The sequence below is a fragment of the Brassica napus genome, chromosome C3, assembly GCF_020379485.1.
Source record: "Brassica napus cultivar Da-Ae chromosome C3, Da-Ae, whole genome shotgun sequence".
Classification (NCBI taxonomy): Eukaryota; Viridiplantae; Streptophyta; class Magnoliopsida; order Brassicales; family Brassicaceae; genus Brassica; species Brassica napus.
The window spans coordinates 73,629,079-73,642,409 of NC_063446.1; the positions used below are offsets into that span (position 1 = coordinate 73,629,079).

At 37.5% G+C, this 13,331-nt stretch overlaps 1 pseudogene; it reads right to left on the minus strand.

Moving 5' to 3' along the window:
* Nucleotides 1-5,644: 5,644 nt before the first annotated feature.
* Nucleotides 5,645-12,853, minus strand: LOC125583909 (annotated as a pseudogene).
* Between the last annotated feature and the right edge of the window lie 478 nt (nt 12,854-13,331).

The following is a 13,331-nucleotide window of genomic DNA, read 5'->3' on the forward strand; positions in this document are numbered from 1 at the left end:
TTTTATAATCGCACATATGATAAATTTAGAAATTTCAAACTTTGTCGAGTTCTACTTTCCAGCAGAAGTGCAGACCAAAAAGAGAAAACCTGCTCGGCATGATGATAGAGGCAAACGGGCAACATATCATGTTACGGTTCCAGACATCTTGACAGATGTTGGACGACTTAGCGGAAACCAAAGGACCGTCGACTTACTGAGCAGGAGCGCAGTCATTTACAAACATATTTGCTCACCAACTCCGAAGATTTTCTTCAATATGAGAGGTAAATAAATTAGCTTACAAATTTTTATTTTAACAAGTTGAAATTTAAATCTTAATTAATTATATTATTGTCAACATATGTACATGATTTTCATGGTAGAAAAGCGGTTCGAATATAGATACGCCACAGAGGAGGAACTTGAAGAACTGAAGCAGAGATAATTTTTTGGATGGATGCTTACTTATGTGAGTGCTTTAAACAAATTAAAATATTATTTATCACATATTTATACTAATTCACATATATTGATATAACATATATATGTGCTATTAATAGGTGTCTGCTGGTGTGACCAGAGGTGAAACATTTGACGATTGGATACGTGAGATGGTGCATGGACCAGAGTATGTTGTGAAGTCATATCCGAGATTTTGTACTCGAGGATATGCATTCACAACTCAAAAGAGGAGACGTTCGAGTACGACTTATGATGCTGGCGTTTGTTCTGCATCTGGAGATGATGTATACTACGGAAACATACAGGAGATTATGGAAATCAAGTATCCGGGCATGGTTGGATTGCCCTGTACTGTTTTCTATTGTGATTGGTACGACAACACTCCAGATCGAGGTGTGAGAACAGATGCATTTGGTGTTACATCAGTACATTCGAGGCGAAAGTTGCAATATTATGATCCTTTCATTCTTGCTTCTCAAGCCGATCAGGTAATTAATATACATATATCAATTATTCATAATGATTCATCATCATGTGTATTAATAACACTTATTTACATATTAAATAAATTTTTTAATGTTACAGGTTTGTTATATCAAGTATCCCCGGGTTAGGAACAGAGATGATCCAAGGGTCACTATTACATCACTCAACCCAAGAGGCCGAGTTCAGGGAAGTTCTGAGCTGGAAGATCCACTACAACCAAGCACATCCGGCAACTTAAGTGCAGCAGAAGATTTAGCTGCAGTTGGCCTTGTAGTCGATTTAACCGACTTTGGAGAGGAAGCCGTCGTTCACGTGGAGGATGAACCAGAGATTGGAGAGTTTCACCAAGATCCAGATTCAGATTCATCTGGTGATGATGACTCGGAAACAGAGTAGCATCGCTTTTTTTTTAATATAAGAATACCGAGGAAATTCCGAGGGATAATAGGATTTAGGGATTTCCTCGGAATAGTCCGAGACTTTTCCGACGATTCAGGGCTTTGCTTTTAGTGTTTCTGTTTGCTCGGAAAAGCCTTGGACTATTCCGAGGAAATTCCGAGGAATGTCAAGTGTTCCTCGAAATTTCTTCGGAATATTCCGAGGAAATTCCGAGGAACTAGGGTTTTTAAACCGAAAACAACATTTTGCGGTTTGAATAACACTTATATAACCCTTATTAAGTGTCTTAGACTGATATGAAGTCAAAAGTTTGTTCCTTACCCTATAATAGACACTTTTCCAGTTTAAATTTGTTTGTTTTCTATTTCAGTCGGTTCCGAAGAAGAAGGGACGTTTGATCGGCTTGGGTCGTCGAGCCCGGTCGGTTCCTCCTTCTACACCACAACCCTATATTAATCCAGAAGGGCTTATGGACCAGTTGAAAGACATAGATGACCGCATAGCTGCGTTGGAGCAAAAGATGGCGGATCAAGAGGCGGGATGGGAGGCAACGAGGAAGCAGAATGAGCAAATGATGGAGATGATGAAGAGGATGTACCCGAAAGAGCAGTTCCCGTAGTTTCTTTTTTTTTCAAAAACTCTGAATGTTTTATTTTGGTTTGTACAACTTTGAATATTATCTAATATGTTTTCTATTTCAATTTTAATTTTATATTTTCGAATTTCAAATAAAATAAATAAATTTTTAATTTTAAAAAAAAAAAAATTTGGGAATATTCCGAGGAAGTGTATCCCTCGGGATATTCCGACGACTACTTCCTAGGATATTCTGAGGGACGTAGGTCCTCGAAATTTCCCGACGGATACACTTCCTCGGAATATTCCGAGGGCTCAAGTTTCTCGGAAAATTCTGATGGCCGAGGTTCGTCAGAATTTTTCGATACCTCTTTTCTCTCGGAATATTTCCGAGGACCGTTCCATCAAAAAGCTCCGAGGAGATACCAACGAACAGTCCTAGGAAATGTTTCTTTGAAATGTCCTCGGAATCTTTTATTCTCGGTATTCCCTCAGAATTTTCCGAAGAAATTCCGAGGAAATTGTACTTTCCGACGAGAATTTTCCGACGACAATTTTCGTCGGTATGTTCTCGGAATACCGTTATTCCAAGGACATACCGACGATATTAGTCGTCGGAATCCCGGTGTTTTCTTGTAGTAGTGTATCTCCTCCGGTTGATAATCCTAGACAACCTTTATCTTTGCATGTTGCTCAAATGATAAGGGTTTTTGTTGCTATGTGTTTGTGTTCCTCGGGTTCCTCTTTGCATGTTCGATTGTTAGGAATAATAGTGTTGTTGTTGTATTTGTTAACTCATTATGTGAACCGATTGAAGGAATCGGGTTCTTGACTTGTCTAAGTTTGATAGATTGATTTTTTTGTGAATAGATTTCGTTTGCTACGGGTTGATGAATTGATTTCTTTTGTGAACGGTTTGGCTAATTGATTTCATCTAAATTTGTTTAATTTTTGGCTTGTCTTCATCTCTGTTTCATTATTAAGTTTTTTTATTTGACTTGAACAATGTTAATGTTTGTGTTTGTGACTGTTGAACACTACAAGAAAACATATTTTTTACGAGGGCAATATACGTTGTAAATTCGTCGTAAACGGGTGTTACGACGAATTAACCTCGAAAGACGTTTCGTCGTAAAACGTCCGTCGTAAAGGAGGTTTCGTCGTAAATGACTTGTTACGTTTACGATGAAATATATTCCTCGTAAAGCGCAGGGCATCGTTTCGTCGTAAACGAGACGTAATATTTTGTGGTAAACTCCACGTAACGGTTTCGATGTAAAGCAGACGTAAATACTTTCGTTGTAAAGAACACGTAAACTTTTCGATGTAAAACCCTCGTAAATCTTTCGACGTTAATCACTCGTAAACATTTACGTGGAGTTTACATCGATTCTTACTAATATATAATAAATTTGAATATTTTTTTAACCTCAAATCTAAATTTGAATTTATTTAAAATTCAGAATTTAAAATAATTTTAATTTTAAAACGAAATATGAAAGTAAAAAACATATTTTAAAAAAGCATATAAAAGTCATACAATAATATTTAAATTCATAATACAAACCAAAATATAAAAAAAAACTACATATCATCGAAGTAGTCGGTGGGGTTGCTCGGTTGTTGACGGGTTGGATCGGACTCTTGGGGATCTCGTACTGGCAACCCAAGAGCGGTTCGTCTCTCACTCAACATTTTCTGTATAACCGGGTTTCCCACGGCCATCACGTCTAGCAAATCCTCAAGAGAGTCTAAACGAACCTGCTGGCTATCCATTCGAGCTTTCATCTGAGAAGTCTCTTCATCCCGTCTCGAAGTATATGACGAAGTTGCCCTTGCAACTTCGTTAACAGAGCCTATACCGACTATTCGCCCCTTCTTTTTAGGAGCCGCCTATAAAATTAAAACATATATTAATATAGTTAATTATGTTAAAATATTAAAAATAATGTAAACAAAAATTTTAAGTTGTACCTCTTCGAAGATTCTGTCGGCGTGTTCGGTGGACAATGTGACGGGTAATCCATCGGGAGACTCCTGGGTTAATTGCGTCTCCCGTTCTTCAATCCGATAAGCCACTGCTTGGAAGAGTTTCTCAGATGCAGGATCCACAAAAACTCCGTCGGATGTGGCGTGAGTCATCTTGAATAGGTCAGACAGAAATGGTAAGACTCTCGTCATCTCGAACTACAATTGTAATAGAGACATGTGCATGGTGATCAGGATTTACACAATTGTTATGGCTAAGACAAGTGTCCTCATATGATGATTGATCATCTTTCATTACAATATTTAAATAGTGTTAAAAACATATTGAATAATTGTTATATAACAAAGTTTTACACATGAATACACTCCACCGTAGAAGCCTTCTTAGTTCAGTGGTTTGATTAAGGGTTCATTAATGCTTCTACACCGGGAGGTCTGGGTTTCGAATCCCAGCAAATGCGAATTATACAGATTTATGGAGAAAAGCATATAGGAGATCTTCGGCATGGCGCAAAAAGTACCGTCATGCATGGATCTCATAGGACGGCTCATGATGATGCAGTCAGACGTGAATCCTCATAAGGCAAGTAGAATTGCCGGCTATAAAATCGTCTTGTAATATTTCTCATAGTTTATAATAGCATAATTAACCATCGACAAAAAAAAAGAATACACCCCACCCCATTTCACATCAAATAACATCTCTATTTATAGTAGTAGAACTAGGTTAAGACCCGCGCCTTTGCGCGAAATGAATATTATATATAAATTATTTTCAAGTATTATATATTTTTTACATATTATGAAATAATAAATATATATTGAATAATTAAAAATTTAGTAACTATTACGTATATAATTAAATTGGTACAAATACTTAAATAGATTTTATTAATCCAGACAAACAATTTTTTCTATTTTATATGGCATAAAAGTAAGTTTAATTGATATTAACATAGATGTATAGTATTTTTTTTAATATTGACATCTGTTAAAAAAAATTTATACTGATATAATTTTTGATCATTTGTATTTATTTATAAAAAAAATTTAAATCAATGATAACAGTAAAAAAAATTGTGAGATGTTTAATAGTTTTCGTAATTTATAATTTTAAAAATATTCAATGCAAAGTTAAAAATCTAAATATTAAGTTGTCAATAATTGTTCAAACTGTTTATCAAAAAAAAATTCAAAACAAATTCGAAATTAAAATACTTATGTATTTTATATGGTATATAATTTATTTTTTAAAACTATTAATATACATATATATATATATAATATTTATTAAATGAGACTTTCTAGTTATGTAATTTCGTAATCATTTTTATCTTGTTATAATATAAATTTTAAATCATGGATCACAAAAATTTCTATGTGAGATTTTTAATAACTTTAGTCATGAATATTCGTTTTTAAAAATTCAAAATATAACATATACGAAAAAATCTAAATTTTTATTATATAGTTAATGTAGTTGTTTAATTTATTTTAATAAGTTAAAATTTTTTAAAAATGATAGAGAATATACTAATTTTTATCAAATCTTTATTATTCAAAATCATTAATTGTCATATATACTTTAACCATATTAGGTAATTCCGTGATTTTTATTTAAAGAAACAATGAAGAACATTTATGATTAATTTATGGTTAGTTTAATAAAAAACTTATTATATATTATGGACCAACATATTTTTCTAAAGATTCTAAGAATGATTGTGGTGATGACATGTGGCTATAAAAATATGTTGTAATGCTTCTCTTTTAATATACTAGGGATTATGACACTTTAGCAATTGTAATAGAGATGAATGATCATCTTTGCACGGGTAACCACCTGTCTTGAAGATCATTGCGTTTGTTTGCAACGGATGCTAGCTACACTTCGAGAGAAACTAAAAGAACCTACGAATCTTACTTTGTCATTTGGCAAAAAAAAAGAAAAAACAATATTTAGTTTTATGTCTAGATGGGACTATTGCTCGTCTTTTATTCACAGGAGAATAAAGAAGCAACACGCTTTCTTTAATCCATTGATCTTCAGGTTTTGTTCTTCAATTTGCTACTCGGGAAATGCAACCTGGCAAACAGCGGGCGAGGTGCTCTAGTCTTGTGTTCGAACCCTCTAACACAGACAAAGCCTGCATTAGAGTTGTTAAAGAACAGTGTCAGTCCTATATGTGTGTATGCTATGTTAGTCATATAAGGAACAATGTGTTTCTCTGGGTAAGACGTGTACCTCTCCGGAAGCAGTACTGAATTTGTGCTGTCGACATACCTGCATGTACAGTATTCCACAAAACATTCAAGAACTTGACAAAGAGAAGGTGAAAGTTTCCAAAGTTGTGTTTTGGACATTTGACCCATGCGAATGCTTTACCTCTGAATATTGATGAGGTCGATGTCCCGAAGTAAACAGTTCTTCTCGGCAGGTCCCATAGCCAGTCTCGAGGAACATCGATGGGTTCGAGACTCGAAGCATGGTCTGCAAATACCTACAAGGAAAAAATGACGAGCAAGTATCAAGAATCAAAGTAAATATTGTTGTGTTTCTGACTTTATTTTTCACTTAACCTACTTCGTTCACTTGAAAATATGTGCCATTGAGAGGAAAGCGTCCTCTCATAGCAGTCCGACTAGGTACCTGTGAATGAAGAAAAAACATATAGTAACTTGTAGTCTCACTTCTCCCTTCTTATCAACACTACAAAAGATCTAGACAAATCTCACCAGAAGAGTTCCTATAACTGTCTGTGAGTTCGCTTCCCTCACGCTGTTGCACTCTGAACAAGCCTCGTCAAAGCACATTTTGCTAGACGCGTGCCCTCAGGCGGCTGAATCGAATTCGCTGTTTCCCCTGAAAAGCAAACAATTGCATTGGTTCGACGTAATCTCTTCCCATTTTCACTTGACAACCTCGAAACTTAAAATTTAACTCACACTATTTCAAATCCCTTTAAAACGTTAGTCCTAGCTTTACTTTCTATGCAACTGACGACACATGGAAAGAAACAGTGCAGCGTTTTACACTCACCTGGTGTCCAAATAGCTAGGAGATAAGGATTTGGGTCATCTGGTTCTCTTTTATCCATCTGCTTCATCAAATGAGGAATTTAAACAGTTTGTTCAAATGAAACACCTCGAGTATAGAGAGAATAAACGATTGACTTACACCGGCTAGGAGACGATGTGAATCCCGAAGCTCGTACCTGCAAATAGACGACATTTTTATCATTTACCCTGCCTATCTATACTACGCCTGGCTAACATCTATACGTTCTGAAGTCATTTTATCATAGTGATGTCCCCTGGATGACCCACATGCTATAAAACCCGATTGAGAACATGTTTTCTTTTCCCCCAATACATATATATGATAGATGAAGTATAGGAGAGATTGGCTTACACTTGGTGCTCTGTCCTGAGACGGCTAATGTTCTTTAGTTTGGGAGTTGGAATCGAAGTAGTGGATGGATCCAAAGCAACCAAAGCCTTGAACATGTCACCTTCTTGGAGATCCATGTTTCTCTTCATGTGTTCCTCAAGAGTATCGCCGACCTGCAATTGTTGGAATCTCGTCAGGGTCCTCGTTGTAGTAAGCATCTTCAATGTCACTCTCTGTTATCTCAGTGAATTCTTGCTCGGGCGTAGCCGGCTCTTCTATTATGGATTCTGAGCTTCCTCCATTCGATGGTGCTTCCCTTGTTAGAAAACTCTCTAATGAAGGAGGTAATTCCACCATCTGGATGGCTGCAGGAGGAAAGAACTCGGGAGCGACTTGGACAGTTGCACTGGTTAAGATCCTCTCCTCTCGTGCCGGCAACGCAAGTCTTGCACTGTTACAATGACATCAGTCACAGACTCTCAAATTAGATATAAGCTACATTGGCATGTAATAGTCTTCGTGTTTGGATTACTAGAGCTGCTGCTAAAGTGTAATTCATATGGCTTATGATTTTGACTTTGATCTTTGTGTTTTTTGTAATACTATTTTCAGCTTGCTACCATAAAACTGAACGAAACTTATCCTTTTTGCAGCGGAATTATTGCATAGAAGTAGAAATCCAGGTACGGTTGCTTACCTAGCATAAGCACTAGCAAAGTGCCTGCATTCTCCTCGCATGGGACATGCATTACAATTGGGTTCCTTCTTCGAGCAAAATACCTGACATAAGTTCACATGATTTAGAGATACATATTTGACCTGGTGCCTACAACGCTTCAAATTATCATATGATAGATTCAAAGCTTAGAGCAATAATACCTTTCCAAAGGTAATCATCTGGTAGTGTAGTTCATACCTGAACGAATACAAGGACACTAATTAAATCCATTCTTAGTAATCAGAATATAATTCTAAAGAACTGATTTTTCAGAACAGATTATTTGGTGGAGTTAATGAGCTTACAGTGTTGGTTGATCGAGTTTGCAGAGTCTTGGCCAAAGAAACTTTTGGATGGAGTCAATCACTGGGTATCTGTGGAAACAGTTATGACTTGCGAAAACCAAAATACTAGTTCTTTGAATGATAAAGAAAGAAACATACAGCTCCAGAAGGTGTAGTTGAAGTGATTCAGGTAGAGGTTGTAGAGGCACCCATCCCAGCCTAACTGCTATCCTTCCGACATTCGTGTCAACCTTCACATCATCAATACGATTTCCAACATAGCTGACCGGGGTTTTTAATTATAGGTAGCTAATCATATAGTCGGACTTACAGGGAAAGCGAGATTGTGGAGTGTCAAGAGTTGAACGCATTCTACACTTTTCAAACCCAATCCTCTTACGCTCAAGAGATAGTCCCTGTGAGGATCATGAGCAGCTTGTTTCAATATTCAGTCTGACAAAAATTTTGAGTAAGATGATCCTAACAGTATTGCATAGTAATCTAGAATTGTGAACTAATTTTACTTTGCTTTATCAGGAGGAACATCCCTTAGCCATTCAAGATCAACAGCACCGTGATCCTTGACTATCCTTTCAAGAAAATCCTGCAATATTTTCCGACAATAAGACTACACAATTTACTCACGTTCAAGACAAAAACTAAGTGCAGATAATTTACCTTAATCCTTGCAGCTAGCATGTCATTCATTCCTCTTTCTTTGATAGCATCAGAAATTTCATGGACGCTAGCACGTCTAATGGCTTCATAATCTATAGAGTCCATGCTGTCTTTGCTTCTTTCTTTTTTCCCTTTTTTCTCCAGCACATCTCTTCTAAGACTATCCCATTGGCTTGTAGGCTTTTTCCGAGCAGCCCGGATTGCTTCCATCTCACGTATCAGGGTGGAGTTTTTGGGCAGAAAGTTCATTCCAAATTCTTCTATATCTACTAAATCTGCCGTCGTATCAGGTTTCTTCTGAGAGCCATTTGCAGTTTCTTTTATTTGAACATCACCAGATTCTCCATGGAGAAGCGATCTATCATTCCCTTGACGACAAATTTCATTAGACAAGTCTGGACACCCGATTTTTACTGATTCTTCTGTAGAAAACTCTGCGTCTGACTTGGAACTTGAACAGGATCCAACTCTCCCGCAAGACTGAAATATCCAACTCGCAGGATCAAAAGAATCTTGTGACGATAACACTTTCTCTTCTAAGTTCAGAATGCTTCCTTCTGGATCTTCAACAACTACGCTTCTAATATTCCTTTCATCCTCTTGTTTACTGCTTGGTTTAGGAGGGAATCGCGCAGCTAGAGACATGAAAGCTGAGCTGCATCATAAAAACATCACGGATTATTTACTATGTTTTGGAACTCTCTTTGACATGCTCATTCTCTTAAAGTTTATACCTTGAAAAGTGATCTGTGACATTCTGTGTAAGAAAAACTCCAATGACTGAATCAACCATTGATCCCTTCCATGGAGAAAAACGTCTATCTCCTGTGACATAAGCCATTCCGCTGGTACTTAAAATGCTATGGAGATTTACCCTGCACAAGATGCATGTGGGCAATAAATGAATCGACCCTCCCTCGGAAAACGTTTCTCTCTTCTTCCCACCACTTCTCTTTTCTCTTCTTCACCTCTTCATCACCATCTTTTTCTCCTTTCCCCATCAGAAACACTCCACTCCCGGGTTGTTTCATCATCAAGGTGAACTTTAGCCCTTGGTTTTAGAACTTTATCCCTTGGTTTTAGCTTTTTCTCATATGGAACAACTGCACCATCTCCTCTGTATAAGACAAGTGCATTTTGCTCTTGTTCTCTGCTTTCGTCTTTGTTGCTGCATACTTTTTCTGCAATACAATCTTCACGTAGAAGTTGTTCTGATGGACCTGTATAATGCATGTACCAGCAGTGGTTACACGAAGCTGGTTTGAACAAATCAGTTACTAAAAACTCAGAATGTATCGCATAGATTGCAGAATATAATTACCACTTTCTTTTCCTGAATCTTTTTTGGACTTCATCCCTTTATCTTTAGCCTTACTTCTTGATGAACGTGTCTTGGCTGGAGTTTTTGGGACATGACATTTCTCGTTGGTGCTGGCAGTACTTTTATCTTTTCTTGTCCCATCAGTTGGATCACCCTCAATATCTATTACCTCAGGAGACATGCCATGCAAATTTTCTTGGACTGCTTTCTGGATTTTCATTTTCTTTGCAACATCTAAATGTTTTGCACACGTGTTGCTGTTCCGTCTCGCTACTGAGTTTTGCATATGTCCCATCGCATGCTCGTACTGTCTCTTCGAACCCCTGGCTGGAGTTGGGAAAGAAGAGTTTTGAGATATCGTTTTATTGCATACGTCAAAAGATTCAGCATTGGATCTCTCTTGAGATGAGATGCACTCAGACACAGAGTCACCTTGCCCCACATCTCCAGTTTTCTCCAAGACAAAGTTTAAACTTTTTCTGCAACTTTTTTGTGTAACTTCAAGGCTTGTGTTGGTAAAATCTCCACCAATGGCTGGCTTGTTAGTTGATGATTTTTTCAAGCTTATCTGAGGTTTCTTCCTTTTGCCACTCCCGCCTGCTTTAGGTTTCAATTTTTTATGAGATGCCGGTTTGAGTGGCTTCCTTATATGTTTGCCTTCCACAAACACCTTAGGCTTGAACTTCCTTTTCTTTTCTCGACCTGTTTTGCACGGACTAGGCGTTGACGGCACAGATTGTAAAGAACTTTGACGAATGCACCCAATGAACTTCCTCTTCTTGGAGCGTTGTTTCTTCTGAGGTATGTTGCCAAGATACAACATAAGATCATTTTGTCTGCTGACATCCTTTAGTTCAGTAACTCCCCTCGAATTAACAACAGACCAATCCACAAAGCTCTTGTCAGATTTCTGCTCTGTAAGGAATCCATTCTCTTGACCCACAGCTTCTCTTGTAGGCATGAACACCCTCTCTTTGGAGCGTTGTTTCTTCGGAGGTGCCTTGCCAAGATACAACATAAGATCATTTTGTCTACTGCCATTCTTTAGTTCAGCATCTTCTGTCAAATTAACAACAGATCAATCCACAAAGCTCTTGTCAGATTTCTGCTCTGTAAGGAATCCATTCTCTTGACCCACAGCTTCTCTTGTAGGCATGAACACCCTCTTTTTGAAGCGTTGTTTCTTCGGAGGTGCCTTGCCAAGATACAACATAAGATCATTTTGTCTACTGCCATTCTTTAGTTCAGTATCTTCTGTTAAATTAACAACAGAAGAATCCACAAAGCTCTTGTCAGATTTCTGCTCTGTGAGGAATCCATTCTCCCAACCTGTTCTGCAGAGACTAGGCTTTGACGGCACAGATTGCAAAGAACTTGGACAGATGTACCCAACAGCTTCTCTTGTAGGTGGTGAATCGAAATTGTAAAGAGGCGCTGAAGTTCCACCTGTGGAAAAACATTAACTCTCTTAAGAATTGATACGGAATATGAAATAAAATGGTGAAAGAAACTGAAGAAAAAAAGATATTCACACTCACATTGAGAAACCCGGTACAAATGATCAAAATGACTCAGCAGGCTTGTGAAGGAGAAGGGCAGCAAGTCGTCCATATTAAACCCAGTATAGCCAGCTTGAGAAGAAGCCACATTGCTCCTCCCCAGAAGATCTTCTCTCTGCTCTACAAAGTTAGAATCTTGCACATCAACATCCTTGCAGAAACCACCGCCTGGAACCCAACCATCTACAACCAGACTTGATCTATCTTGCTTGGGTCTCCTGGGTGTAACTGGAGTCCAAGAACCCATGACCTGAAACTCTTGATTCTCCACAGGGACTTGGACAAAACCATCTCCACTATCACCCCTCGAGTTCATATCCAAACTCTTCAGCCTAAAAAACAACCATTTACAAAGAGTAAAACCAGATGAGAGACACGATCACTCCTTCAAAACTTAACTTCGAGAGAAACGTAGATATTAACTAAGAATCTGCACATAAAACGCAACAAATGACATTTTGCCCAGATCCTTTCACAGCAAAACCAAACGAGAAACACACTGAATCAGAAGAGATGGTGAAAATCCAGAAAATAAATTAGAAACGCAAAAGCAGGGGGCAGATAAAGGAGACAGTATCATGTATGAAAATGTTTCTGAGTTTTTATCAAGCAGAATCGAGCTCAGGTGTTAATATCTAAAACAGAAATACACATTAATGAAAATAAAAACTCAGTAGAGTGATTTCGAGATTTAACAGCTTAATCAGCTGAACAAATTATAAATAATATAAGAAAAGGTTTAGAATCAGAAAATGGGGCTTGAAGCTGATAAGGAAAGAAAACTTAGGATGACAAAAAAATTGCTGAACTTTAGCTTCCCGGAAGTTATACTAAAGCTAACCTAGGGATTGCAGAGCTTTAGCTTCCCGGAATTTTCTTTCTTTCACCAGCTCAGCTGCACACACGTTGTTACCGTCAGTTATGAAACTGTAGGAGATGAAGTCTGAAGCTTTTTATTGATTTCTATTTGCTTCATGGGTTTGAAGACTTCCTACTTTTTTTCTGAGTCGTGAAGTAGGGTCATTTCAAGTTTTTAATTGGCCAAGTGGGTCCCTGCAAGTTTTATTGTCAAAACGGACCGCTAAGGGGAGAGAAATAAATCAGTGACATTTTTGGCCTTTTGACCCATAAACTTTAGGTTTTTGACTCATATAACTTTAGTTCTTCGTCTCTCGCAGTGGGCCAAACCATTCCTCCAGAAGAGTTAGCTTTCTCAGTAATTAAACCACTCACTAGTCACTAGTGCGATCGCAACCAGTAGTGACAGACATCAGAAGAAGTTCATCACAGGTTTTCCTCGAAGACAGATTAATTGACTGAAAAAAGGATTAAGGTTTTGCTACTGAGTAATTTTTGTTTATATTACGAAACTTAATATACTTCACAAGTTCGAAGATTAAAAAAATTAGATAAAGTTTTGTAATCCAAAGCACGAAACGTTAGATTCGTCGAGAATTAGTATAAGCAAATAGTGTTATCAAACCCT